The 27,255-nt window shown below is 44.4% G+C and overlaps 1 long non-coding RNA gene across 3 annotated transcripts; it reads right to left on the reverse strand.

Moving 5' to 3' along the window:
- Positions 1–4,828: 4,828 nt before the first annotated feature.
- On the reverse strand, positions 4,829–25,306 carry LOC111773011 (uncharacterized). 3 transcript variants are annotated; one of them, XR_011436377.1, is made up of 5 exons: positions 24,500–24,638; positions 23,951–24,084; positions 22,797–23,639; positions 16,214–16,267; positions 4,829–13,739 (listed from the first exon to the last, which is right to left on the reverse strand). It is a non-coding gene; the product is annotated as an uncharacterized lncRNA (long non-coding RNA). The 3 variants fall into 3 exon arrangements; XR_011436375.1 differs by adding an exon at positions 25,090–25,306 and having other exon boundaries at positions 22,797–24,695; XR_011436371.1 differs by having other exon boundaries at positions 22,797–24,084.
- Positions 25,307–27,255: the final 1,949 nt, after the last annotated feature.

The raw sequence follows: 27,255 nt of genomic DNA on the forward strand, positions 1-27,255 counted from the left end.
TCTTTGGGATCTGTGTTTCCATTGCATTTAGCAAAATAAATCATCTGGCCCAGTCTGAGGGTTTTCCAACCAAAGTCCAGCTCCCCTGATTGGACCTTGACATCACCAAATGCTCTTCAGAGCAGCACACCAGTAAGGGGGGCCGCTTGGTGCTAGGGGAATTTGACTGCTTCTTAATACGTAATAATCGCCATTACTTCTCAATTACTTAACAAATAGAGAAGCAGAGGGCCATGTTATTTCAAAAGAGTCTCCTGAGAGTGGGGCTGGAGATCTCCAAGTGTTACCCAGAATTAGCTGGCAGAGGGCAGATGATCACATCTTTTAATACGCACCCGGGGGAAAATGCATGTATTATGTGCTAATAACTCAGGCTGCACCGTAACTATTCCTGCTCTCAGACCTTGCAGACTCGCCCCTTGGTCAAAGACCAAATAGCAATTCAGCAAAGATGGAAAAAAAAAAAGCAAGAAGGGGAAAAAAATCAATATATCAAGTAGCCAGGAAAAAAGAAGTTAAATTGTTTGATATTGTGCAGAAAAATAACCCTGCATTGTTAGACATCTCTCTCCTCCTTTTGGAATTATGGCAGCTACCTTCTGTTTTGGGTTAGCCATTAAACAAGTATTGCTAAAATTCTATGAAAAAGATGCTTTGGGCAAGTTAGACATAGCCCATTTTCTTGAGAAATACGCTCTTTTCCAAGGCAATTTTAAGCCTCTTAAACAAGCGCTGTTTGCTATGAGAAAGGAGGAGCAAAAAAGACATTTAGTTTTATATTCAAGATTTGATTTCGATTTAAGGTAGGATTGCAACTTTGAAAGGCGCTTTGGTTTTTCTGGTGGCATGAGAACTAAAATCAAATTTGGGTTTAACTAAAAATCTTCAGCGCATAATAAGGATTAGATGTTAGGGATCTGTCTGCCCATGAAACTTCTGATTTCATTTTGATTGGCATCTCTGAATACTCAGAGCAGAAGGCACACTTTTAATTTACAGGGGCACGGCGACCTCAGGTATTCCGCCTGCTGGCTTTGCGTGGGTCTTTACATGGACTGAATAGCTGGGCACTTCTGGTCAAATCAAGGACTAAAGACGTAAAGGGGAGAGAAGAGATTACCCTTTCAGAACCCCGATTCCCACTAAACCAAAGGTAAGCTCTTTGTAACTATTGATCAGGACATAAATCCTCTTTAGTATTCCACAGAGGCAGGAAAACCTCTTCTCCTTCTGCCTTTTTTCCACTTTTCCTGCAAATACATGGTTTATACTGACCTTGCATTTCTTCTCACAGACCTGCCAGTTTGGAACTTTTCTGAATTTAACTACTGAAATTTTTTTCCCCTCCTCAAAACAGGAAGTGAAATTACCCCAGCTGGCCAGTTAAACTTTTCCGTCAAAAAAATGTTCCGAACCATGCACCATTTTCAATTCACCCAGTAAGGAAAACAAAGATAGACTGCAATCTTGGTCAAGTCATTGCAGCCCGTAATATCTCACTTTAGTTATCTTAAAGCAATGCTTTTCATTGTATTCAAGGAGTAATGATGGAAGTACTTCAGATTTTTCTATTAAAAATCAGAGATTACTGCTCTGGATAGATTCTAAACACTTTTGAGGAAATATAAATTTTTCCTTCTTAATGCTCTGCACAGAAATACTCAACTTTGCTCAACTCACAAGTACTTGCTAATGGTTGCTAGTGATCAGCCCCTGCCGAGGTGGTGGAGGGGGAAGTAATGATTAATGCATATATGTTTATATTATTTAAGTAGAAAATCCGTGTGCCATTGGTAATGAATTGAAGGTTAAGTGACAATTTTTCTTTACAACCACTCTCGTCGTACAGTCTGTGAACTGAAAACTGGATTAACCTTTAATTACCCTCAACGATCTCTCAACCCCAAGACAACATTACCACTCCTACCAGTAGTATTTGCATATACAATTTAATGAGAGAAACATCTGTTTGCATATTTGGTATCATTAATATTATGCAGATGAATAGATATTGACAATGTGATAGGCATTCGTGCTAACGTCTCATTTTCTTTCTTCGTTTCTGGTCTTTCTTCCTCCACCCACAGATTCAGCTGGACTTGTATTAATTAGAATTAAAGGCTGTCTGGAGGCAACAGCCTTGTGCAGAATGCGCAAATGCAATGCAATCTGATTGCCTGCAAAGGCACATTTTATTCAACTGGGGAAAACACTGCTGGCTCTTTCAAAATGCACACTAGATAGGCCTGTGTGTGTGTATATATGTGTGTGTGTGTGTGGTTTAAACGAAACTATGTTTTCCCCTCTTTAATTCAAACTAAAAGAAAAAATCCTTTGTACGTCTATTTTTGGAAACACTTGCTTTCACACACAGCTTTCCTCTCTGATGACTATCAAATGCTTCCTATATGGAGTTTGACAATTTTAGTGCTGACAGAGCTCTTGGAGGCCAAGCCAATCAAACCTTTATTTTCCAGCTGGGCTAAGCGACTTGCCTGCAGTCACAGTGGTGGCTAGTGAGTGAACTGGTCTGGGTGTCTGAGTCTCCAGACTCTAAGCCTCACGCTTTTTCAGCTGACTTGTGTTGCCTCTCTAGATGAATAAAGTTTCAAGACACTCACAACAGCCAGCAAACCCATTTTATACAGTTTCCTAGAAATTCTACGTGGTTACCAGTTGAGACCATTTTAAAGGTGTACGCATACGCATTACGTATATAAAACGCATGCTGGAAATTCCATTTCTGTCAACAAACATTATGTTTCGTGTACGTCTGTTTTGATTCTTGCATATGCAAAGCTTCTATTTTTGCACTGGTGCAAGGATAATGAAAGATTCCTTAAAGATTTTCAGGGTTTCAATTTCACGATACATTTTTCAATACTTCTTTCAACATGAAAAAACGTGCTGCTTCTTTATGCTTTTTAAAGTAAAAAATTCTCAGTTCTAACTTAATTTCACCCCCTTCTGATCATAAGCCTTGAGCCAGGCGCCATGATCTTTAGTACTTCCAGCTTCCTAGGATATGCCATGGAAATTATTTTATACAGCTACTCCCCATGACCGTATTGTCTCATCAGAATGAGGAAAATTCTTGGCTTTCATTAGTGAATCCATCCTCATTAATTCAAACTAAATGATGGTGGCGGTGAAGGGGCAGTCAGATTAACTGGTGAATACTTTGAACCATAGAAATTTTTTATGGGAATGTACTCTTCTTACTTGTGTGGATGCTCTGTAATTATAGCTGGGTTGCGACGCTAAAGGTCTTCAGGATACACGATTAAATCAATTGGTTTGTGATTTCATATCCATTATTTGCAGGCGAAGGTGTATTATGAAACTGTTGGAAGCAATTTGTTCTCTAAGAATTTTCAACGTTCTCCTTCCACCCTCCCTCCTTATTTATACACTGTTCATTTACAGCATCTACAAAATAAAGGGCATTTCTAAAACAGGAAAAAAGGGAGAGCTAGTGCACTTAGAGTCTGGGTGATTATCATTTCCAAATAAATAAGATTTTTACCATCCTCTCCAAGTAGAAATGTACATAATGTGGTGATTTGATTTAAAAAGACATTTTAAACACTTAATGTGAAAAGAGCACTGATTGGGAATCAGGTTTCTATCTGAAGTACAGTTATTCCGTACAATCATTTTAGATTCTCGGGCTCCAACTATAGTCTGGGAGGGAACATTTAAACACTAGTGGAAATATATTCCTTCCTGTCGTGACTATAAATATTATGCCCGACACACCATAGACATTCAACAACAATACACACTTGTTGGGTGGACGGATGGATTGTGGCAGCTTGGGTCATCCTGGCTCTGTTAGCCATTTCTAGAACCTGAAGGAGCCCACTATTTCCAATGACCTAAGTACAAATCCTAGTCTTAGGGCAAAATTTTGCAAAAAGAAGTGTCACTGTAATTCATGGCTTCTAGTTGTAGCTGCCATATCTGTATCTTATAGGCATCCAATATAGATAGGTTCCTAAGCACACTAGAATTGCTTGAGTAGAACTTAAGGTAAGGAGTGTGTGGGTGTGCGTGTGTGTGTTGGAAGGATTCACGCGGAATCCATGGAAAACTGTGTTTCATAGACAATCGGAAAGCACAAATTAGCTTCTAGCGCCATGGTGACCTATATATTCTTTTATTTATGCTACAACTTATTCTTGCTATTGTTTGATATTAGAGTTGACCTATGGGCACTCTCACGGTGTTTCTGGCTGTATTCTGGACTCTAGAATCTACAGCATGTGCTCCTGGGTGTGCTGATTTAGGGGTCTTGAAAGCATTTGCTCCAAAACAGGAGGGAAAGTTGTTGGGATGTGCGGGGCCAGGTCTCCCCTGTGGGACATGGAGGGCGCATCTGCTGAGCCACTGGCTGGGAATCCTTTGGCTCCTGCTGTAATTGTGCCTCACCTGTTTCTGACCTAATTAGGTCAGAGCTCTTGGCAAGTGACCAAGCTTCTGCTTGCGTTAGGAAGTGGAAGCACATCTGCCTTCTGGGGATGGGCAGGAAGAAATCTCTGGGGCAGACACTGGGTTTCCAAGCGCCCATCAACTCTAGGGCATTTGACACTGTCAACAATCCATGGAGGTGAGGAAAGAAAACACCAGAGCTACTATTAACATATTTTCATCAAAAAGATAAGAAATGAGATAAGCATTACTAGCACTTACTATGATGGATTGAAATCTGTACATGTATATAATTTAATTATAAGTACACGTATACTGGGGATGATCAAATCCTTTCTCAGGGCTGAGGATAAATGATCAAAAAAGTCTGGAGACCTCTAATCTCTGGGAAGATGCCCCGCATTTTCCAAGACTGCTGAGTGGGGCCCTTGCCCACCTCTCCAGTTTGTCCACTCGTTCCCATTCATTTTCCTGTAGCTCTGGACAGTCCGGATACCCCACCCAACTTCCAGGTCTCTGAAGACGCTATGCTGTTGTGTTAGTCCAAGCCCTTGCAGCTGCTATTTTTTCAACCTTGGATTCTCTTTCTCTCTGCTTAGTGAATCTTTATTTTTCTTTTGTAAGCAGTTTCCTGTATTTGTTGGACAGCGCGGATCTGTCTCTTTCCAGGGGCCCTACCACCTCTTCCTTATATCTCTGTTACAGCTTTACAGGTTTATCGCCCTTAGTGTCTTCCGAGCAGCTTGAGGGCAGGGACGCTTCTCATAGATTTGTGTATAAATGCTTGTAAAATTAAAGAACGAAAGAATGAAGGGAAAGTACTCTTCAGTGACAACTAGCTGCACTGTTTGGACCCTCTGACTCGTTCAGGTTACCAGGAGGGGTCGCTGTTGGCACTTCCCTTAGTGGGGAGAGCATAGTTGCTGGCTCTCTTCTGAGCAGTGGGTTCTCTCCCAATATGGCAGAACCTAATTTCAGTTACCTCCCTCTCCTCCCCACTCACTTGGGAAGTGGAGAGAGACTGAGCCAGAAGGCACTCAAGAGCCTCTGACTTTATGATGAAATTTTTTTTGTGCCTGGGACATCCCAGAAAATGGAGACTGGGAGCGCAGGGCACGTGACTCGGTCCAACAAGGATGGACCCACAAATGCTGCTGGAGAAATTGTTGATGCGGCCTTGCTTCTTCTAGACCAGAGAAGCTGTTCTGGAACAAGCAATGGAATCGAAAAGAGGCTTTTGAAAACAGCAACCAACACCCGTGAGCAGATTTTGTGAGGCACAAAATCAAACGGCTGCTTCTGAATGCAGCTGGGCGGAGGGATTCATTCGGCTCCGCTTGGAAAACTGGCTAGAAAAACGCACCGAAGTAGGCGAGATCTTTGTATTAACCATAACGTCAGAGAATGCATTGCCATTAGCCTTGACAACCTGTGTTTTTTTCAAAGACAAGTCATTCTGAAGGAGTTGGTGCAAATAAGCAAGGGGTACCGAATGTCCTAGTCCCGTCCTTTAAAATTGCTATTAATTTTTTTTCCACTTTAAATCAAGGACATTTTTATACCTTAGTAATAAATTAACATTTCAAAAGTACTTTTACCTGCTGAGATGGTTCATTCCGCTAATATGGGTAACGCTGTGGACTCGAATAATTAGTGTAAATTGCCTTTGAATCAGACAGAGCTGGGAACAAGTCTAACTTGCTAGGGCTTAATGCCCCTTGCCGTCCAGGATGAAGAGTCCTTAATGGGGCCTGGAAAAACAACTAATACCTACAAATCAAAGGAGAAAAGCCGTTTTTGATGCATTTGTCTGAGAGTGTGAGTTTTAAACTAAATTGTTAACACTTCCTCCCCGCTGAGGGTCATGGATTAGCTAGGCTGGGAGATTCTTTGAGAATCTTTCACACTGACCAGGGGAGGTAGGGGGTTCCCAATACAAGTGTTTTCTTAACCCTAATCCCTACCTCCCTGACCAGGACAGCGCTGCATTTCCCTCTAATTAGGTGAAGAATTAGGAGGTGCATAAATGTGCTCAGGGATGAGGATAAAGTGATTACTTCACTCCAGACCATGATAGCGATTTCTAGGCGCTACTGAGTTCCTTTCAAGATAATAACTTTTCTCTTTTTCACAAAAACGTATTCAAGCCAACCTCAAACATGTATTTATAAGCAATGATAATTATCTTTGGGCAAGTTTGGGGCAGCATATGGACAAAACGATTCTCATTCTCCTCTGCATTTGTTCCGTTTTCGTAAGATTTTTATCCCATCGAGGAACGTCCAGAGCCATTTCTAATCTGACCTAAGTAGGAGAATTATTTGTGCAATCTGAACAAAATCTAATAGCCTAAGCCAAAAAAATGTATTCACATTTAAATGATCCTTTCAATGAAAGGGGGAAAGGAAATGTTGCTTGGGTGCTGTCTGAGATAAAACCATTTTGACACTTTTTCTGCATATGAATAGATCCTACTATGTATGCTTTTTTTTTTTAAGATCTCGTAGATATTCTTCACTGAAGTGTAATTTTAAATTTCAGGTTGATTAAAGCAGTTACAGAACAGCTTCAAACTTTGGTGATGTCGGCAACCTTCGCCCATTACGAATGCCCCAGGGCTCCCTAGACCTCTAAATCAGTTTCTACACCAAAAACCCAGACAGGTACCAGAAGGAACATGTCGTCTTTTACAGTTGGACCATCAGTTCCAGAAGTGTATACATCAAGTTTTCCTCTGCGTTTGCCATTTTAGCTCACTTGTGGACTGAACGTATTGTCCCTTTGTCTTAGCTAGTACGTGTCTTATGTGGGATAAACATATAATGAAGATAATCTCAAAATAAAGAAAAGTCATAGCAACAATAACAAAATGTAATGTTCTTCCTCTTTCCCAGGGCGATGGAAGGCCCAGACCATTATTCCCCTTGGCCCCGTTTGAAGGCCGGTGAAAGGCAATGATCTAATTGTGACCTTTCGGAATAAGGTCTCCCTGTTTTATCCCTCTTGGACGTTCATCTTGGAGGATTATAAGGGAGCCAGAGCAAAACAGAAGTGGAAAGTGAAACGAGATGCGTGCCGGGTCTCCAGGCTTAATTTCTGAGTTAGTCTCAGCTGATCCGGAGTAGACACTGCCACGGCCTCTGAAAGGCACATCCCATTTTTATGATTCTTTTGAAAACCAAACTTCTTTTAACCTGCAGTAAGTTTTTCTTTCCGCTCCTACAAATACCATGGTTGGTTTAAGGTATGATGTCTGCGTAATGCCAGTTACGCTCTACAAGACAGATCACACTCCATCACCGGGGATTATGTTGCTTCTTGATCTTATCAGCTTTGTTTCCTCAACTACAAAAAGATCTAACAGTGCTGGTTAGCAGTTTGGCTTGGACAATCTCCACAGTCATCCATCACTGTCACTGGTTCGCGGGAGGCATCAGGCACAAAGCAAGGAGAGAGGATGCTGTGCTGACACGCTCTTCCCAAGCCGACTCCCTAATTTCATGTTTAGACCAGCTCTTCTTAGGCTTGTCCTTCCTCACTATGGAAGGCTTCTTTTCCGTGGGAAAAGGCAATCTTTACCCTTTGCCTTCTGAAATCTTAGATGGTATGTTATATGTCTCGGTGGTTTGTTTTTAAATTCTTAGCAACTACAGAGAAGAGAGAGCCAATGTATAAGGTGAAATATACATTCCCGAGCTACAAAGGCGGTAGTAAGTCAGAAGCCTGAGGGAGAAGAGTCTAATTAATAGACAAAATCTGACCAACCGCAATTTAGCACCTTCTTTTTTTTTCGTTTGTTTTTTAAATCAAATCTGGGATTATTCCAAACTTGTCCATTTCTGTTTCAAAAGTCTGGCTCTTTGAAATAACCCCAGGAGTTAGCTAGGATATCTGGGTTCTGAGCCACTCTACATCGGAGCAGAGAGCATCTGTGCCCGGCACTTACTCCAGTTAAGCAGCCATCACAGCAGCCTCATCCGGAGATGCGAAACAGCACAAGATTTGAAAACGATCCGTTACCCTATTTGTGGTCAGAATCTGGTAGGATCAAGTAATGGGTCTCCCAGCAGAAATATCTACATGTCAAGTAGTAAACTTGATCGTTGTAAGAATGCATGTAATACAGCAGGAGAGAATACCGAACCAGAAGATTAACATTTCTGTTACATAATTACAAGTTCAAGGAGTTGGGCCTCTTATCACTTTATAGTAAGTATAGAAAGTAGGAGTGATCCTTTTTAATTTGTAATTATTTGACTGAAATGTGAGGTCTGGCGGCCTTATTCTTACCCTTCCTGGCTGGCAGACATTGGTATGCAGAATCCACACGAGAAGGCACCGTACACTATCAGAGGGAGACATGTTTGATTATTCCTTAAAACCAACTAAGAGAAGTTAATCTCGTTGAACTTCTTTTTATTCAACAAAAGAGTTGGATGTTTCCAAGTCTAATGTGACTATAATGTTCATTAAATGGACTTCTTTACACCTTTAAATGGATTAACGGCACATCTTCACAGTCTAATTATTATACTTGTCATTCAAAAAAATCACAGATCTAATTCGGGGGATGATAAAGGCCTTTCTTTTACAACTATGGCAGAGACTCTGCAGTAAATGGATGAGATTTTTATCTGTGCTATTCTTTTTGAAAGGGCACATGTTGCTCCAAGGAGGTGGGAGGGAAGGACGGCACCGAATGTCCACGTCTTTCTGCCCTAGTAATTTTAGTTCAGAGATTTAGAGCTGACCATGATGGTGCCTGCCCCTCTCGGACTCTCTGTGCCAGGTACCTCGGAGGTTCCTCCCACCCAAGCCCGCCCAGCTAATGACTTCAGTCTGTCCAAGACAGCTCTGGTCAGATAAGCGATAAATTTTGGACAGCCCCCTTTGAGTCTCAGGCCTTTGGGGCTTCTCTGAGTTCCTTTACCCAGACCTTTCTCAAAAGGGAGAGAAACTCTCTCACCACGTCCCAAGAAACAGCAATTCAGTTTTCACATGTCCATTTGACAGCCACTGTCTTTGGGCCTGCGCGTGTCTCCTTGTTTGCTGAGGGAGCATTAAACTTGACGTGCTCTGGCAGCTCAATAGCGTCCTAAGAATGTCACAGGCCTTGCTTGGCTCCAGTGGGTACAGAATGCTCTAGAAGCTACCAGAGAGCTGTAAGGACATTTCTCTCCTTGGGGATAGCAAATTTCACCCACAGGGGGTGATTCAGGCTTTTTTGGTTTAAAGCAGAAGGCAAGCAGAAGCGATTCATCTTCATTCATGCATGTCACCAGTGTTTCCTGGGAAATTATTGTAGGGCGGGCACCGGGTGTAGCCTGTTAGATGCCGTGCAGAGTTAAGCGGACACATTCCTGCTCTCAGGGAGCATTCAGTCTAAGAGACATTAGCATATTCTTTTGTAAATCAAAGGAGGCTCCAAATTTTCCATAGGAGGGGGGCTTAGAGTTGGCAGTCGGGGTAGACAGAGACTCTAGAGGTCTTGCTTTGAGGTTGTGCTGGCGTAGCTCACACTATTTATTTACACTGTATCCACATGGAGTTGCTTTGTGGTGGCAGACATTGAGCTGGAGGAAGAAATGAAGCACCTAACTCCCCTCCCCCCTCCCTTGGGGCCACCACCTTCCCTAGAACCTGTCAACTATCTCCCCACCCCTAGTCCTCGCTTCTCCAAGGGAGACTGGGGGGGGGAGGGGGAGCCCAGGCTGGACCCCAGGTGGGAGTGTAAGGTGTGTCTTTGGAGCATCCTCCTGACACAGTGGGAGAAGGGTACACTGGGTCAGGTAATGCAGGTGAGAACACCAGCACTGCCACCTCCAGAGATGTGACTGACAGCAAGGTGCTCACTTTCTTTGAGCCTCAGTTTCCTCATCTGTAAACAGGAATAATTATATCCATCTTTCAATGTTCTTGTGGGGATTTAGAAACAACAGATGTATAAAGGGTCTCACAACAGGGCTTGGCACACAGTAGGTATTCAATAAATACTAGTCTCTGTGTCCTTTCCTGTTCTTGCCCCTTTTTTCCTCCCCTCCCCTTCTCCACACCCCACTGTTAATCATCATAATTAATCATTCAACTCTGAGTTAGGTCTTACTTCATAAACAAAGTGTAATGGCTTGAAGCCTGCCTGTACCAGAGGCCTTGACTTTCAAAAGGAAAATCCTAAAGCATGTAAATCCCAAGGAGTAGTGGGCTGATGGCCACTGGGGTCGGTATTTGGGCAGATGGACAGTCTGTGGGCATGAGCAGCCAGAGAACCACATGACCACAGAGTCTCACAGCCAGAAGTCCACTTCAGGCTCTGTGGTCTCCTTCTGAGGCTGCCACCTGAAACTCCATCATGGGCCTGCCCAGTGTCCAGCTTATAGCTCTGGATGATGAGCGAGGCTGGTGTGGCCTGGGCTCAGCATGTGCTGTCCCCCAGGCCTGGGCTGCCCCAGGTGCAAAGCTGAGACATGACACTCCTGCTCCCCATCTCTGCCTGCCTTCTGGTCTCCTTCATATCTGGTGTTCCACAGGATATGGCAGCAATGGGTAAGCACACTCTTAGAGACGCCTGTACTGAGTCAGAAAACTCCTTCATAAATCATTTAAGACCCATGTTATACCAACATCAATTATCAGAATTAATTGCTCCCTAAAACATAAGGAATTGTGCTACAGTCAACATTGGCTCGGCCACTGTAAGCCTCTTCTTGCTGTCTTCTGAAGGAGCATGAGGCAGGTACCTTGAGAAAGCAAACATCAGTCCTTGTCGTGTGCTAGGTACTGTGTCCCGTTTCCAAACTAATAAATACTGAATGAGTAAATAATTTTGTTTTCTCTCTGCGTTAGAAAGATTCAGTCATATTTGGCCAAGCAACTTCAGGGAATATCATTAAACACTTTTCAAATAGTGCTTTCTCTAAGCCAAGTTCTGCTCTTGGAAAATGTCTACAGATCAATCTAGAAAGTCAAGGTGGAAGGAAATGGGGTGTGGACCCAACTCTCTATAAGAGGCTGATCGAAATGGAGACTGCCCACCCCTGGGAGAGTAAAAGCAGTGGGCAGCACATATTCCTCACTCATTCATTCATTCACTCATTCGTCTGTCTCCTCATTAATTCCAAATGGGGCAAGGGATTCAATGGTGGACCATGGAATATTAAATTATAGGAGTTAAAATCTTAGCCAAACAAATAATTATAAAAATATGACTTTGGGGTAGTTAAGAATAGAATTCTAATATTTAATTACACACGTATAGAGTGTGTATATGGATATAATATTTATAGCATAAATGTGTGATAATATGTATGTTATATATGAGATGATGTTAATACCATAGGTCTATATTCAGCCAGGAAACATAGATTATTACTTCAAGATTTTTCTCTACCAGGGCATTCTGTGACAATCCTATTTTCATCTTAGATTTATTTGATCTGTAAGATAGGAAGAGTTAAATAACCTCATTATATTTTATGTTAATTTCATCCTAGGCTTATCAAGGAATAGACGACGTGCTTTGATTTGCACTTATTCAAAGCCCTGACACCAGCTTCAATGCTGCGGAGGGAAAGAGATCTTTGTTCAGGAAGTTACTTATTGGACAATTAACATGTGGAAACTATACCAAACAGTACGTGAAAATGATAAGTTCACGTTGAATTTCCAAAGGGCGGAGGCTCATTCTTCTTACAACAAGACTGTGACAACTTTTGCTGATGGAATAAATGGGATCATTACATTTCAGTCTCCAAGTAATATCAAAACTGAAGCTTTGTGAATTCTTTTCTAATGGGGCCACCTGTCACCCTTCAGTCTTTGTATATAATGGCATCTTGTTTCTGAAGACCTCAGCCCGAGTTTAGCTCTTCCAAATGTTAGGGACCATGTCCTGACTCCCCCTGTCTTCCTATGATGAATAGATGCATTTTCAGCTGCTTATCCACCCTCCACCCAACATGTGATTCTGTGTGTCCAAAGTGCCTGTGGCAGGTATGCAAAGCTATAGCAAAGCCAGGTGTTCCACTATCATTGTTCGCTCACCCGCAGACTTGATTGCTGAGACATCTGTAGGGGGAGGGTGTTGGATGGTGATTTACTCACCACAGCCACGCCCCTATTCCCCTCCCCCCTACTCCCTGCTGCCAGCTGTTCTAGGCTTGTGGCGGGTGCATCTGGCTGCTGCAGAGACCCAGGGCTGGCAGGTGGCTCTATGTGACTGTGCTCAGGTGAACTGGGGCTCCTGGGATCTTGCTCTGGGCCTCAGCCAGAATGCAAGCTCCGCATCTTTTCTACCAGCAGGCTGGCCGCCCAAGGCTTTTCCCCTGAATCTGGACAGAGAACGCAACTTGGCTCTGAGATCACTTATGGGACCCAGGCCTCTTAGGTGCACAGCTGTCTTGTGGATCTCTGGCCGATGATTCAAGATTTTTCTCTATCAGGGCATTCTGTGACGGCCCTATTGCCGTTCAGGATGTATTTAATCTGTGAGATAAGAAGTGTTAAACAACTTCGTTCTATTTTATGTTAATTTTGTCCTATGCTTATCAGGCAATACAATAATAATGCTTTGGCACTTATTTAGAGACCTGATACCAGCTTTGGACACTTGGGAGGGAAAAGGATCTTTGTTTGGGAAGTTACTCATGGACAAGTAACGTGTGGAAACTAACCAAACGGTATGTGAAAATGAGAAGTTGATGTTGAATTTCTGAAGGGCAGAGAGAGGCTTACCTCTTCCCTCTAAAACAAGGGGGAAAATTTCGAAATTCTTTTTCATTTGAGTGAAAAGTGCTCTTCAGGGTTTGGGAGTGAGGGTAGGAAATAGCATTTGAGTTCATGTCCGGGTTCCAGGCAATCTCCAGTGCCTGGACGATCCGAATACTTCCCTCACCTAGGGAGTTACGGTCCTACACGGATCAGGGCCACAAAATATAATTTCACGCTAATTAGGACTTCTCACAACCCACTTCCTGAAAGGTTCAGGTTTGCATCAGTGAGGCCAATTTTAATCAGCAATCAAGAGTGTTCGCTCCTAATGCAGGAAGAATTCTCAATACTTTCTTGTATCACCGACAGACTTCCCCGCTCCAAGCTGGACCCAGCAAAAGTGAGGGCCAAACCGACCTCTTAACCTATTTAAGTGTTAAATTCTCTTGCAAGTGATGGTTCTTCAGAGACATCCCCAAGCCTCTCGACTCTTCTCCGCCTGGGCGAGACACAGTCACATCAGCACCTGAGTGGCTGAACCGAGTGCCCCGATCCTCATGGAGCTGGCTGTGTGATTCTGATCACCGACCCCAAACTGACACCTGTTGAAATAGTATTGGAACCACATTTGTAACTAATTGCAACCAAGAAGTCAACTCAATTAATCTGACAATGGGACAACCCAGGAGACTACTCATGCCTGGGACGATGCTCCCAGTCAAGTACAAGCTTGTTGTCTATTATCTGACAAGCCCAGGACAAAATTAACACTAAATATAAGGTAATTTAATTAACTCCTCCTATCCCAGAAGGCAGGTCCCAGCACCCTGGGTACCCCAGGCCTTCCAGCGAGCAGAGGAGTGTTGCGCCCCCAGCGAGTAAACACTTAGATTGTGCTTTCATTATTTTAAGTGGGTGACTTGCAACCAAGGATTTCCATGAAACTCCTTTGAGCACTAAAGCAAAAGTATAGTTGTTTCTTATCCCTAAGGACATGGTAATAAATTGTGTGAAAATCATTCACAGGAAAACATGCCTTATAAGAGTCAGGATTCTTGAAGGAATACATGTGTGTGCTCCCTGGAGAGGGAAGAGACGAGAGAGGGGGGAGCATAGAAAGGGAGGGGGAGAGAGAGAGAGGAGAGCAGAAGACTCTGGTTTAAAAGGAACAACATCAAGAAGACAGTCTGAAAGGACCAAAAAAATAAAGAAACTATAATAAATATAAGAAAAAATATACTTTGTGAAATTGTTTTATTATAAAGACCTTCCTTGAGCCGATATTTTCAAGAGACACAAAGGCCCCTTTTATTTTCCAGTTTCAACAAAGCTGACCCTTGACTTTCTCATCCCCAGTGAACTGAACATCAACCTATTTAATTATTCTCCCCATTTTCCTGCTCTCCAATATTAAGCCAACACAAAGGACATGACGCAACAGGTTATGAGCTTTGTGAATGCAAATCACAACTCTTCAGTCTGTAAAGATAAGGTACACAAGTTGAAAAGGCTGGGTGGGAAAAATGAAGCTGCTCATGGCTGTAAATGTTAGCAAGCTGAGCCCGTAACTCGTAAACAGATTGCCACTGGAGGTCATGGGAGAATGTGGGCTTTTCACAGGCGTTGGTGGAGTGAGAGAGTTTGCTGAAAGCCAGGTCTGTGTTCTCACCTGGGCCTCCTGGCGACCAGTGGCAACCTGTGCTGAGGCCTGCGGGGGCTCGGTCTGTGTGGCTATGGGACGTGGCGTTTCTCCATGTGAAGCCAATTAGATTAGGCATCAAAACAATAAGGAGGTTGCAGCACATTTTCAAGTGTAGATGAAATAAGGTACCTGGGTCAGGAACTACCAGGTCGGTCAAAGCCTGCAGACCTCATTAAAAGGCAGATCAGTCTGATGGGCTAAAATCATTAAGCATGTTAATTTGCAGCAAGGAAATGAAAACTTTGGGAGAAGCCAGAGGCTGCTGGGAGCCCCAGCCCTGAGTTTTCATCCTGGTTTCCTGGGGTCTCCGCTTAGGCATCCTCGGGTGACCTTGGGTGCCCAGATGCCAGTTTCCTTCTCTCTTTTGTCAGCGAGTTGGAGTCCATGATCCAAAGTTCACCCTGATTCCATTTACTTGATAACTCAGGACTCCACACACCTTAAGCAGGTGCCTCTCAGCCAGGGGACCTTTTACATACCCCAGTGCCCAGGCCTGTCCCAGACCAATTCAAGCAAAATTTCTGAGGAGGGACCCAGGAATCAGTACTTTCGAAGTTCTCCAATCGGTGGCCAAGACTGTGAACCCCCAAACTCTCATTCTCTCTAATAAATAGGAGCTAGAGACACCTAAACACTACTATCCCACCCCACCCCCACCCCCATCCTAAAGAAGAACTGACGTTTTCTTGATGGGAAGGGATCAAACCAGTTGCTCCATCTCATGCTCCATTTCCTGGCAAACAGCTCAGGAAAAATTTGAATCGATAACAGATCACAGGTGTAAATAACGATAAATTACAAGGTCATAAAGCTGCCCCGTGGCTTGCTGATGGCTAGAGCTGGAGAAAGCAGTGTGGGTCATCCCAAGCTGGTGTGTAAGGCGTGGGCTGTTTGGAGGATTGGAGCTTCATCTCTTTCCTTGTCAGATGAGCGCTCCCAGCCCCTCCTGAAGCACAGCAGGGCTTACTAACCTCTTGTCTTTGCAAAGCAACTCTCACGTTATATGTGTCCCTTGACCTCTCTCAAGGAGGGAGAGAAAACTGAGACCCGTGAAAAAGAGTCGATATGAAAAGTGGGTGAAAGTGAGCTACTGTTTCAGGTAAACTGCCCTGTGTTGGATAGTGTCCTCCCAAACATGCATGTCCTTTCTGGAAGCTCAGAATGTGACCTTATTTGGAAGCAGGGTTGTTACAGAGGTAATTAATTAAGATGAGGTCATACTGGAGTAGGGTGAGCCCTTAATCCACTGTGACTGGTATCCTTATGAGAAGAGAAGAGACACACAGGGATCAAGCCACGTGTATCAGTCTGCTAGGAAACCATAACCAAGTATCATAGACTGGGTGCTTAAACAACCGAAATTTGTTTTCTTACCATTCTGGAAGCTAGAAGTCCAAGATCAATGTTTTGGACTTCCAGTCTCTGGACCTGTGAGAGAATAAGTTTCCATCATTTTAATCCACCCGGTTTGTGACTATTTGTTATAGTAGCCCCAGGAAAGTAATACAGCTTGCCTTATGCTTTTCCTGTGAGTGTCTGCAACACGATTTAAGTGTCTAGACACAGTGAAAGCTCACACCCTCCGAGTAACCTTCTGCTGTCCCTGAAGAACACAGCACAGGAGCTGCGAGAGCCCTAGGAGTGGACTCGTCACCTGTTGCTAGGGTGCTGTCACTGCTACACTCTCCACACATTCCACGGGGGACCCTGTGGAGAGCCAGGCAGGGATGGGGGAGCAGGGCGAAGGTGGGGTTGTGGCGAGGGGAGAGGTCTCCTATCACTGTCACGTTTTACTGAGGAGTGGGGCTCTGAGCCGGTACTGGCTGCAGGTCACCCATCAGACAGTCTGCATGGGTCTGCCCTCCCCTTGGACCAGGGTGATTTTAATGGAGATCTGTTGCTTGTTTATTGCTCTCAGCATCCAGCCCAACCCAAGCTCCTGTGAAAGTGGTCACCGCTGTGTCCAAGGCCCCTGTGAGGACAGAAGTGCTCAGGCCAGACAGCAGCAAGCTGTAAAGCCGGCATCCTTGTGAAGTGACAGGTCAGCATGTGGACCCACAATATCCAGCAAGTTAATTTGCAAAAGGAAATAGACATGCCCCTTCCTCCCCACCTCCCACAGCAGAGCCTCACCACCTGGCTTCTGACAACACAGCCGGGTATCTGGTCACGGAAGGTACAGAAAAGGGGAAGTCGGCCCACAAAGACCACACGGGGCAAAGTCTCAGGATGGAGCTCCAGCAGCAAACAACAGATGCCAAATGAACCTCCAGACAGTTGAGTATCTCCTGTGGGTCTTTGGAGAAGCTGAAGCCTGTGCCTGTGGGCCCCTGGCTCTTTGAAAGACATCTCTGTAGCTCCAGGACTTGTGTGTATGGCCAAGGTAACTGTTGAGTGAATGAATGAATGAACGAATGAAAGGATGACTTTAAACAAGGATGTGAAGATGCAGAAAAGCTGCTCCTGTGAGGCATTCTACACACAGGAAGTCAGCGGCCCTGGGTTCTGCTCCCTGCTGTCTCCAGCCACTATGGGGCTTTGGGGCTGCCACTTCTCCTCAGGTCTCAGTTAAAGGAGGGAATTTGGGTGTATGACCTCCAGGGTTCTGTGATTTGGTCATTTTTCTTGTGGTCGGTGAAGGTCGCGGGAGCAGGCACGCTCGTTTTTTCTCTTACTTGCTTTTGGCTCCTGAGCCAAGGTGTGTAAATTCAGCCCTTGAAGCCTCTTTGAAAGGAAGGGGGACCGGAGGGGGCGAGCAGGCAGTGCTCAGCCCTCACTTCTCTGGTTATCTGCAAAGAGGACCTGGAAGGTGTACAGAACCTGGGCCTGTCTGAAACACTCCTTCCAGGGGCAGGGGGTTTAAGAAGGACTTTATTATATGTAGGAGGAAGGGAGAGAGGGAACAGAGGACAGGAAGGGGTCCCAAGGTGGAGAGGTACACCAATTAGATCCGCTAACAACAGGCGGCCTTTATCCCTGGCAGGAAGCACCCTAGCAAGTGATGAGTGACAAGAAGCTGCTGAGAGGTTGCCCACTTTTTCAAAGGGAAAACATAATTTGTAAACAATCAACATGTTAACAAGCTACAAATAACCAGCCCTGACTTCTAACAGATTCACCGGACGCTTGAGTGACTAAAATTCACAATGTTTTTCCAAACCAACTTCGTTAATTTGTGGCCTGGTATTCATTAGGACAACAGGGCCCCGGGGACGGCTTCCAGCTCCGCTTCCCACCTAATGATGCGGGGCTGGGGCCCCAGCGCTCTTCTGTCGTGAGTGCAGACCTGGGGCGGATGCATCCTGTCTTCTCCCCTTTCTCGCCATGACTAGCCTTGTAATTCATAGGATAGGGTCTGTTTGTTTTGTTTTAAAAATCCCAGCGTTTCAAAAATCACCCATCATTTATCACTCATCTGAGATGAGCAGTTGTAGGTCGATGCCGATGCCGCTGGATGCTTTTCCTCCCAGCTCCTCCTGCCTCCACCCCGCCCCTACCTCCCACTCCCCTGGGGAAATCAAGAAAAACAAGATTCTACTTGTCCAAACCCTCAGAGGCCCCTCGGAATTGCTGGAATCGTCACAATAAGTGGTAGTAATGGAACCGTCCACAGGCCTGTAAATACAAACTGCTCGCTGGAGTGGCGAAAAATAATGAAGTAATTAGGTGAACTATTATCAGCACCTGTGACTGATTGGTGCAAGCACGTTCCTGGCTTTAGTATGTTATTATTTGTCAGGAACAATAAGCAGATTCTGAAGTTGCGGAACTTCTGGCCCTACCCCCAGCTTCCCTCCCCCGAGGGCCCCCGTCACCCCGAGGTGCAGGCCCAGGATGGGGGGATGTCTGCTCAGCCTGCGGAGACCCACAGTGGGCAAATGACAGTCCTGCTTCCCAACCCATTAGGGTTAATGCCACTTTAATTAGCAATTGATGTGACGCCTAGGAGGTGCTATTTAATGCGCCGTTTCTAGGCTAAGCGTGTGTCCCACAGACAGTCACACCCAAACCGTGAGCCGCTCCGAAGGCAAGACAATCGAGGGAACGGAGACTTTGAAAATAACTCATGGCTTATTCTAAATGGAAATGGCCGTTCCGAGCCTCAGCCTGGAACCTCGCACCTGGCAGGCTGCCCTTCCTCCTAGTGGAGATTTCTGCACAGAAGTGCCCACTTGCCAGTAATAATAATAATTTGATGATGATGATAACAGTTAACACTTAGAGTATTACTATGCCCCAGGCCCCTGTTTTAAGCATTGTATATATATTTACTCATTGACTCCTCACAACAACCCAGTGAGTTAGATACTGTTATCATCCCCATTTTACAGATGGGGAAGCTGAGGCACAGAGAAGTTACGTGACTCATCCAAGGTCACAGAGTGAGGATGGCAAGCCAGGGAGCTTGGTGTTAAAGAGCACACTTCTAATCTTCTGTCCACGGCCCCTGCTCTGTGAGTTCCTTATAGGACTGTGGAAAGGGGCACCCACAATCCGTCTGGAGCAAGTGTGAAGGAGGGAGGTGAAGAAGTGGGGAAGGGATCTTGCGAAAAACCAAGGAAAGAAGGCAGTTTCTCACAGGCTTGCCGACAGCCTTGGGAGAACCCAGTGCCCTCGATTAGCGGTGGGGGGGGGGGGGGGTAGACCTTTGGGTACAACCATCGTGCATTCTCAGGCACGTGAGAATTCTCCTGACCATCTAGAGATACGTCCATTCGCTGAGGGCCACAGATGCGCTCAGGCTTCTCCCGGGCTTCTTGCTGCCCAGAACCTCTTGGGGGTCCACAAATTTGACTGGCTGGTTTCTTAAGGATTTAATTTGTAACCCAAAAGAGTTTGCTGAATTGCTCACTGGACATTCTGCTTCCCTCCAGGGGGAGGCGGAGTCATTGCACCCCCATCCAGTCACCATTTCCGTTAGAAGTTAAGCTGCCCAGCGGTCCTTGTGGCTGACCGTGGACAAGTTACCCAACCTCCTTGGACCTCAAGTTTCCCATCTGTAAAGTGGGAATAATGACCCCACCTGCCTCACAGGCTGACTGTGAGGATTAAGTGAGTCAATAAACGTTAATCGCTCACTACTGTTATCATGTGCAAAGGCAGACTGTCCGTGAAGCTAATAAAGCTGAAGCTTCAGGCCATTATCTCATTCTTTCATGTCCCTCCCCCAAAGCACTGTATTTTGGATTCATCATTTTGTCTTCTTTTTCTTAAAGAGGGCCCCGGATTGTAAAAGCTTCAAGCCCCTCAAAACCTGGATCCGTCTCATGATTGTCTAGAAAAGGAAGCCGTTCGTTTGGATAACTACCGAGTCCTCCCTGGCTGAAAAATGCAACGTTTCTGGGTCTTAGACATGAAAACAGGCGTGAAGGACCCTCCTTTGTGGACGGGGCGCGCGCTTCTTTCTAAGAAGGCAAGGAGCCATATAAGACGGCGTACTCTAGGCTCGGTGTAGAGTGACCGTCTCCTCCCAGTTTGCCTGGGACTGTAGGAGTTTTAAAGCCTAGTGCACGGAGTCTCTGAAACCCGCTCCGTCCTGAGCAAACCGGGACAGTTGGTCACCCTGCTTGTCGAGGACCCACGCGTGCTGGTGTTATTCACCACGGGGCCGCCAGCTGGCCGGTGCCCTGCGCCTCGTAGGTGCCCAGTAACTATTTGTTGAATGAGCGGCCTGTGAACCAACCATCCCGCCTTCCGAGCTTGAGGGACAACAGTGCGCAGTGATCTGGGGGGTGGGGGCGCAGGTCGATTTCATGGAAGCCCAGTGTGAAAAACGAGCCAGTGGTAGTGAAGTTGGATCAGACAACTCCCGTTATTGGGGAGGAGGGTTGTGGAATGTGACGAGGGGCACCCCCATGTGCAGGATGCCTGCCCAGAGCCCGGGCAGTTTCTGTTTACTTCTGTGTACCTGATAACAAACAGCACGTCTTCCATTTAGAATCTCCGCACGGTTGTTTTCTCAGCTCAGAAACAATGCCTGTGTCCAGGCAGAAGCCCGAATACAAGCTGGATCTGGCCGGGGGTGAATGGCGCCGCAGGCAGGTATGCAGTGGGCTTTGGGCACACGAGCGAGCTGCTCAGGCCCCGATTCCACATGCTGTGTAGACTCCAATTACCCGAGGACTTAGAGATCAAACAGCCCAACTGTGCTTCACAATAAAAGAGGAGATCTTAATTTTACTTCACGCTACACCCTCCAGCCAGACCGTGCAAAACAATGCATTGCATTGTTGTCCTCCTGAGCCCCATAACCTTCCTGAAATTGTCTCCGTTTATCCCAGCAACATCTCTATAAAGTGGACAGAGGAGAGAGTCAGAGATTGTAAAGAAGGGTGTGATTCCCACTGGAGTTATGGCAACCACGGCCAGCTTCAACCGCACATGCCTGCTTTGCCAAGGACAAAGAATTTTTTAAATTTTTACTAATTTTTACTTTTAGGTATAGTTAAAGGTGTTGTGTTGGCATGTGAGGAAAATTGTTTGCATCAGCCGTTAGCTGAGCTGTGGCATAAACACTGAGGACTTGATGGAAAACACGAAAGCCAGCAAAACGCAAAGGGCCAGAGCCTGGAATTTTGCAAATTTATTTTTCTCCCCTCTCACAGTACAAACAGGATTTGTAGTGAGGCACAGCACAGCCAAAAATTAATCTGATTTCTTTTTCAATGATAATGTCAGTTAATAGGTAAATATTCTGAAAAATGCCATCACTTTGAACATTTAAGACTAAGGAAAGCAGAAAGGTTTGGGGGACAAATTTCTTTGTAGATGTCTAAATATACAGGCAACAACAGAGACTTAAGCCCACAAATCCGATTTGTTTTTACACACCAATATTTTTGTTTATACTTCTAGCTTTCAGATAATGGATTTGTAATTGAGAATAGTGCGCTAAAGTGACAAAAAATTTCAGGGTTTTCTGATAGTTGACTTCACTTGTATAATAATCAGGTTCTTCCCATTGCTATTTGTTTATGGCCTTTTCTAAAAATGAACGATACAGACGCCTTAAATTGATCAATGTTTCCCTTAAAATAAATAGCCCTTTGATAAAGAAAGTGAAAAATACATGTTTGAGATGTCGCTGGAGCCGCTATCACAGCGTGCGGATCAGGATTATAGTTCAAAAGGCAGATGCAAATATTTTTTAGGCTGGGCATTTTATACTGAAAACGTATATTTAATGGAAATCGACCTTAACAGGAAAGGGAAATGATCTTGTAGGCTTTTCTATTTTGGAACTAATACGCTCAATCGTTTCTTACTTGATGTTCTTCAAAAGAGGTAAGCTGACTTTGAAAGCTGCATTTCTCAAGCACCGTAAACTTGCTAGCATATGAAACCACAGAGAATCAAAATCGTCACGTCTGTGAGATTTTTAAACAACTCGTCTTAATTTTAGTTTTTTACTCTCCAATATCGAATGCTCTCCCCACCATTCCACCATAGTCATACGCTGCTTATTTAGTGATTTTGCGTGTGAAATTGACATGTAAATGATTCACTGTCCCAGTCCAAATTGTCATGAAGAGGCTTAAAACTGATAGAATACAAGAAGAACTCAAAGTGCTCACTCTATTTTGGACGACTTGACACTACAAGAATAAACCTGGAGATATTTGTTTTTCACTGCAAATTTTGAATTTATTATTTCTTTTACTATCATAGCCCCAAACTGGAAAGTTAAAAATCAGATTGTTGATCATTGTGAAATACGATATTGTAATCCACTGCAAAACATCACTATTATGCATATGTGTGCGAATTAAGATGTCTTATGAATCAGCACTGACCGCTGGATAAACTGAGACACCTGCCACAGAATCTTCCCCCTGTGCAAATTCGGCAATGCTAACCAAGTCCTCCGGGTTCTAGGAGTCATGGCCAGGCCATGGATTTCTGCACACGGTGATGGTTTCTGTGGGAAAAATGTAGCAGGCAATGTCATGCTTCTTACCTTGCGTTACGCCATAACTGTGGCAGGCAGAGCTTTCTCTGATTGCTTCTCGGTTTCGTGTATCTGGATCCAGGAAGAAACAGTATCCTGACTAGTTACTTCTTAGCTGTTCGTTAGGACACAGAGGTTTCGGAAGACCATTTGACATGTTTTCCTCAGTGATCTCTATCAGTTTAAAGCCTTAGAGATGGACAAATGTACGTTGGTTGCTCGACAGGCATTGAAATTCGGAGCAGAGAAGCTTGCTCCAAAAAAGCCTTTCCCACGGACTGAGCACAGTTTCGCATAGAGCCACTAGATGGCGCATGACAACCATTTGTGTCAGCCACATCCCAAGACTTCCCATCTGTCAATAGCTTACCAATGTGTTCTAAAACAATTCCTCCAAGATAACTTCATTATTAGATTATTATTATCATTTCGATCTTTATATGGAAATTTAAATGGTTCTGATTTATGTTTTGGAAGTAGAAGAAATTGTCACTGGAAGAGAATATATCAGAAAGCCCACTGTTGCCTTTGCTATTTATTATCGTTAATAAACATTGGCCCTTAAAGCTGAACTAAGACACAAATGTTAAATGTCAATGTGTATCCTACCCACTTATCTACCGATGTTTCAACAAACATTTGTTAGAGTGTCTGTTGTGTGTGAAATGTTACTTGTGCTTCTAAAATGTTGAAAGAACATTTTATTACCAGAAATTAATAACAAGTATCAGAAAATAAAGACATCAATTCCATGTTTTACAGTTGGGCCATAAATATAATGTTAAAAATATAAGGTTAAAACAAAATATGTGCTGGAATTTCAGCAGCTTCATTTCTTGATGTAGAATAAATCTGAAGGTTATGGACAAAAAAAATCACATGAGGCACTTTGTAAATTCTCTGCCCCCTTATAGCAAAATATGATCCCCCTTGCCTTAATAAGTGTAAACTCCTATAAAGAAAACAAACTAGCAAAATATACAATTTCTACAGTGGGATCAGTTTTCTCTTTTGTGTCCTTCGGCTCCAAGTATAGGCATGAGATATTTCATGAAAATTTTTTTTAATTCTACATGATGATAAGCCTTAATAATAACAGTGGTTTTTATCACAAAGTTATTCAGAAGGACTTGAGAAGACATCTTCAGAAATTAGTTCCATACCTGCGGAGATAATCAAGAAATCTCCAAGATCCTTTCTAGTTTTAAGAATTGATGATTTTTCAAAAACTGGGAGCATTTGAATTCTTTTACTCTTCTCAAAATAGGTGTGATATTTCTTCTAAGCCAACCTCTACCTAAAGGAAAGAATGGTCTCATTTTTAGAATTACTGGATGTTTGTTTGAACTGGAGAATTAGTTGCATTTCAAAATAAAGACATGCCTAATGAAATGATTAAAACATACAGAGCATTAAATTATAAGCAGATGGGTGAGATAGGGAGTGAGGTGAGTTTGCTAGAGAAATGAGTCCAGGAAAGCTGACTGCTTTGGGTTTTTCTCAACAATACAGAATATGATTGTTTAAGAACAGAAGATAAGGAAACAACCTCTGAAAGATAAATCTTTCTTTCTTTTTTTTTTGATAGATGGCAACATGCAAGAAGAACCGGGAAGTAAAATCCATGTGCATTGTAACAGTTTAAAGAGATGAGCATTATTGACAGAAACTGGACATTCACAATAACTCCTAGAAAAAGAACCAGGAATCACCTTGCAAGTGTCTCGTAGTAGCAGAAGATCGTCCGAGAGGGAAGACGATCAGACAGACCCAGGATAAGTCACGCTTCAGGGTTTGGATTCTCCAAAAGGACGTCAGACATCTCCCCGGCTGTTGTCTGGTCCCACCTACTCACGAAACGTCTTCTTTCTTCCCTCCTCCCTGCAGTTTATCATTTTAAATGCTGCGCTGTATAGTTAAAAGATAAGAGTTTGATGAGATAGAGTTTAGAACAGCCAAAAAAGAAGTTTTGCGAACCGGAGCAGTTCACAGACTGTGCAAATCGTCTGTGAGGTGGCACTTTATAGTTAAGCAGAATCCAAGAGAGTTTTATCTTGAATTTCTATCAGGCCACATTCAGCAGGAGCTGGTTCCCTGGAAACAGGCAGGGTTTTTTTTTTTTCCTTAAATCTGTGTTGTGTCCCTGTCTTTCCTGGATATATGATGGCAATTTCGACCCATTTGAGCTGCCTTCCAGAACAGCGGCACTGATTGTCTTTGAGTGTGGGTTAATGGATGTAGGTCTAAAGATAAAGGAAATAAATCCTCTAAGATTTTGTCTCATTTTTAAAAGGCATCTCACCTTGCTAAGTTGTGTGTCTTCTTTGTCCTGGATGTCTGTAAGGGGAGAGGACACACTGCCATGGTGACTGAGGCTTGCCCCCAGGTCTGGGGCCAGGCTCAGAGTGAGCACGAGGGTTATTTCAGAATTGAAATCAGTTCTTGCTTTAATAATGGAAAGAACACTCCGAAGATGAGTGTGGTGCACACAACACGGACCCTCTCTCCAGGGAGGAATTCGCGGCCCTCATTCTATTTCAGGAAAGACCCCATCCCCCATCCATCCAAGCAGTCTTTGTGGGTATCCATAGCACGTCTATGTCTGGCTTTATGGCCGAGAGCACTGCTTTGAAAACTGACCAGTTATTGCAGAATCTCATCTCTCCAGCACCATCCACCAACACTGAGCACTGCTGAAACCTAAAGTTGGAGGTGCAAGCTGTTGATTTCACTCTGCCTCCTGCTGATTAAAACTCTCAGAGCCATCTCTGCCGGCAGACAGTGGCTACGTGTTCAGGAGCTGAGCGAGTGGGTCTCCTTCCCAAATAATTTTCTCCATTCACTGGTAAAATCAGGGTTCAGTTGAATGCTTAGTTACCCCAACCACGTATTCGCTGGGTAGGGAATACTATCGACCCGTTCCCTCTCTGACCACTATGAGACCTTCCTCTTTTCTCTTTAACTTTTAAAGTTCTGTTGAATATTTCTTATAGTCAGCCTCATTTGGTTCTTGCAAAGTAAATGAACCATAAATTTCACATTTTATGTATAAAAATATATAAATAACATTTCCTGAAATTCCACCCTCAGAGATGCACTCTTTTTGACAGTACATTTGACAATGTTCCCATTCCTCTATAAGAAAAGAACATTCTTGATGAGGTTAACACCTTATACCTTTATTAGCTCCTGGCCAGAGTGGAGGTGGGGTGTGCAGAAGCTGGGATGAGGGTGGAGAACCAGATGGCAGCCAACCGCAAGCGAAGCTTCTCAAGGCTTGACAAGGAAATGAGACAGAACTGACCAATGGGGGGACAGGTGTGAGGAGAGTTGTGCTTGGGAAGGACCCAAAGGCACACGTGAGCCGCTTCCTCCATCTGTGTGTATGTGGTCTTGCACACCTCTTCCTGGTCCCTCCGAGATCCTGCGGGAGCATCCCACAGGGATGACTGCAACTCTGCAGCAGACTGGGACGAGCCCCGATCCGAATCTGAGCTTCTGTCTCTGCCCTAGTCAGGCACACCCGTGTGAAGACCTTGACTTCTGTCCTCTAAAACCTCAGTTGAGTGGTTGTCGTCCTCCTTCTCATCATCATCCCCTTCATCATCGTAGTAGTGGTGGAAGCTAACATACTGAGAGTCGGCCACATTCAAGGTGCTTTTCTAAGCACTTCATATGCATCATGCCATTTGAACCTCCCAGTCGCCTTATGAAGTAAGTGCCACATTCACCCCAAGTCCTGGGCAGAATAGTCCTCGGCCCATAAGAGCTCCAGGAAGCACAGGCATGACTGGCATTCTGTATGAAGCACTTGACTAGGAACAGTCCTTGAAGGAATGATTCATCAACACTCGTTCATTGAGTATCTATTCAAAGTCATTGTGGAGAAGGCTAGGCTGCTGGCTCTGCCTGCCTCACTGCACCTGGCCTGTTCCATCGGGCGTATAAAATGTGGCTGACTCAGTTTACAGGGGATTCAGAGATGCGGATGGGCTGCCCCTCTCCCTGGAGACCTCACCTTGAGGATGAGGAGTGACAGGAAAGTATAAGGAAGAGCAGCACAGGAGAATGCCAAAGACATGTGCCTCTCCCCAACCCCCCTCAGCTCTGAGCAGTGTTCCTGGCCCAAGGAGCACCTGAGGAGGTGGTTAAAGATGCAGACACTTGGCCCCATCCCCAGAGATGCTGATTTGCTGAGTCTGGAGTGGGCTAGGGAATTGCATTTTTACCAAGTTTCCAGGTGCTCCTGATGCTGAGGGTCCATGGACCTCACGCTGTGAAACAAAGACCTAAAGGAGACCAATCAGAGTGGACGGTGGTGTTGGGGGACTTCCCGGAGGAAGGGGGAGGTTTTGAGTGGGTCCTGACCTTTATCACAACTAGGATCATTTATCTCAACTCATCACCTGATTAAAAATTAGGATTGCAGTCTACTGAAATGGGGGCCCCACACGTTCCAGAAATTCTT

Source organism: Equus caballus, chromosome 1, assembly GCF_041296265.1.
Source record: "Equus caballus isolate H_3958 breed thoroughbred chromosome 1, TB-T2T, whole genome shotgun sequence".
NCBI lineage: Eukaryota > Metazoa > Chordata > Mammalia > Perissodactyla > Equidae > Equus > Equus caballus.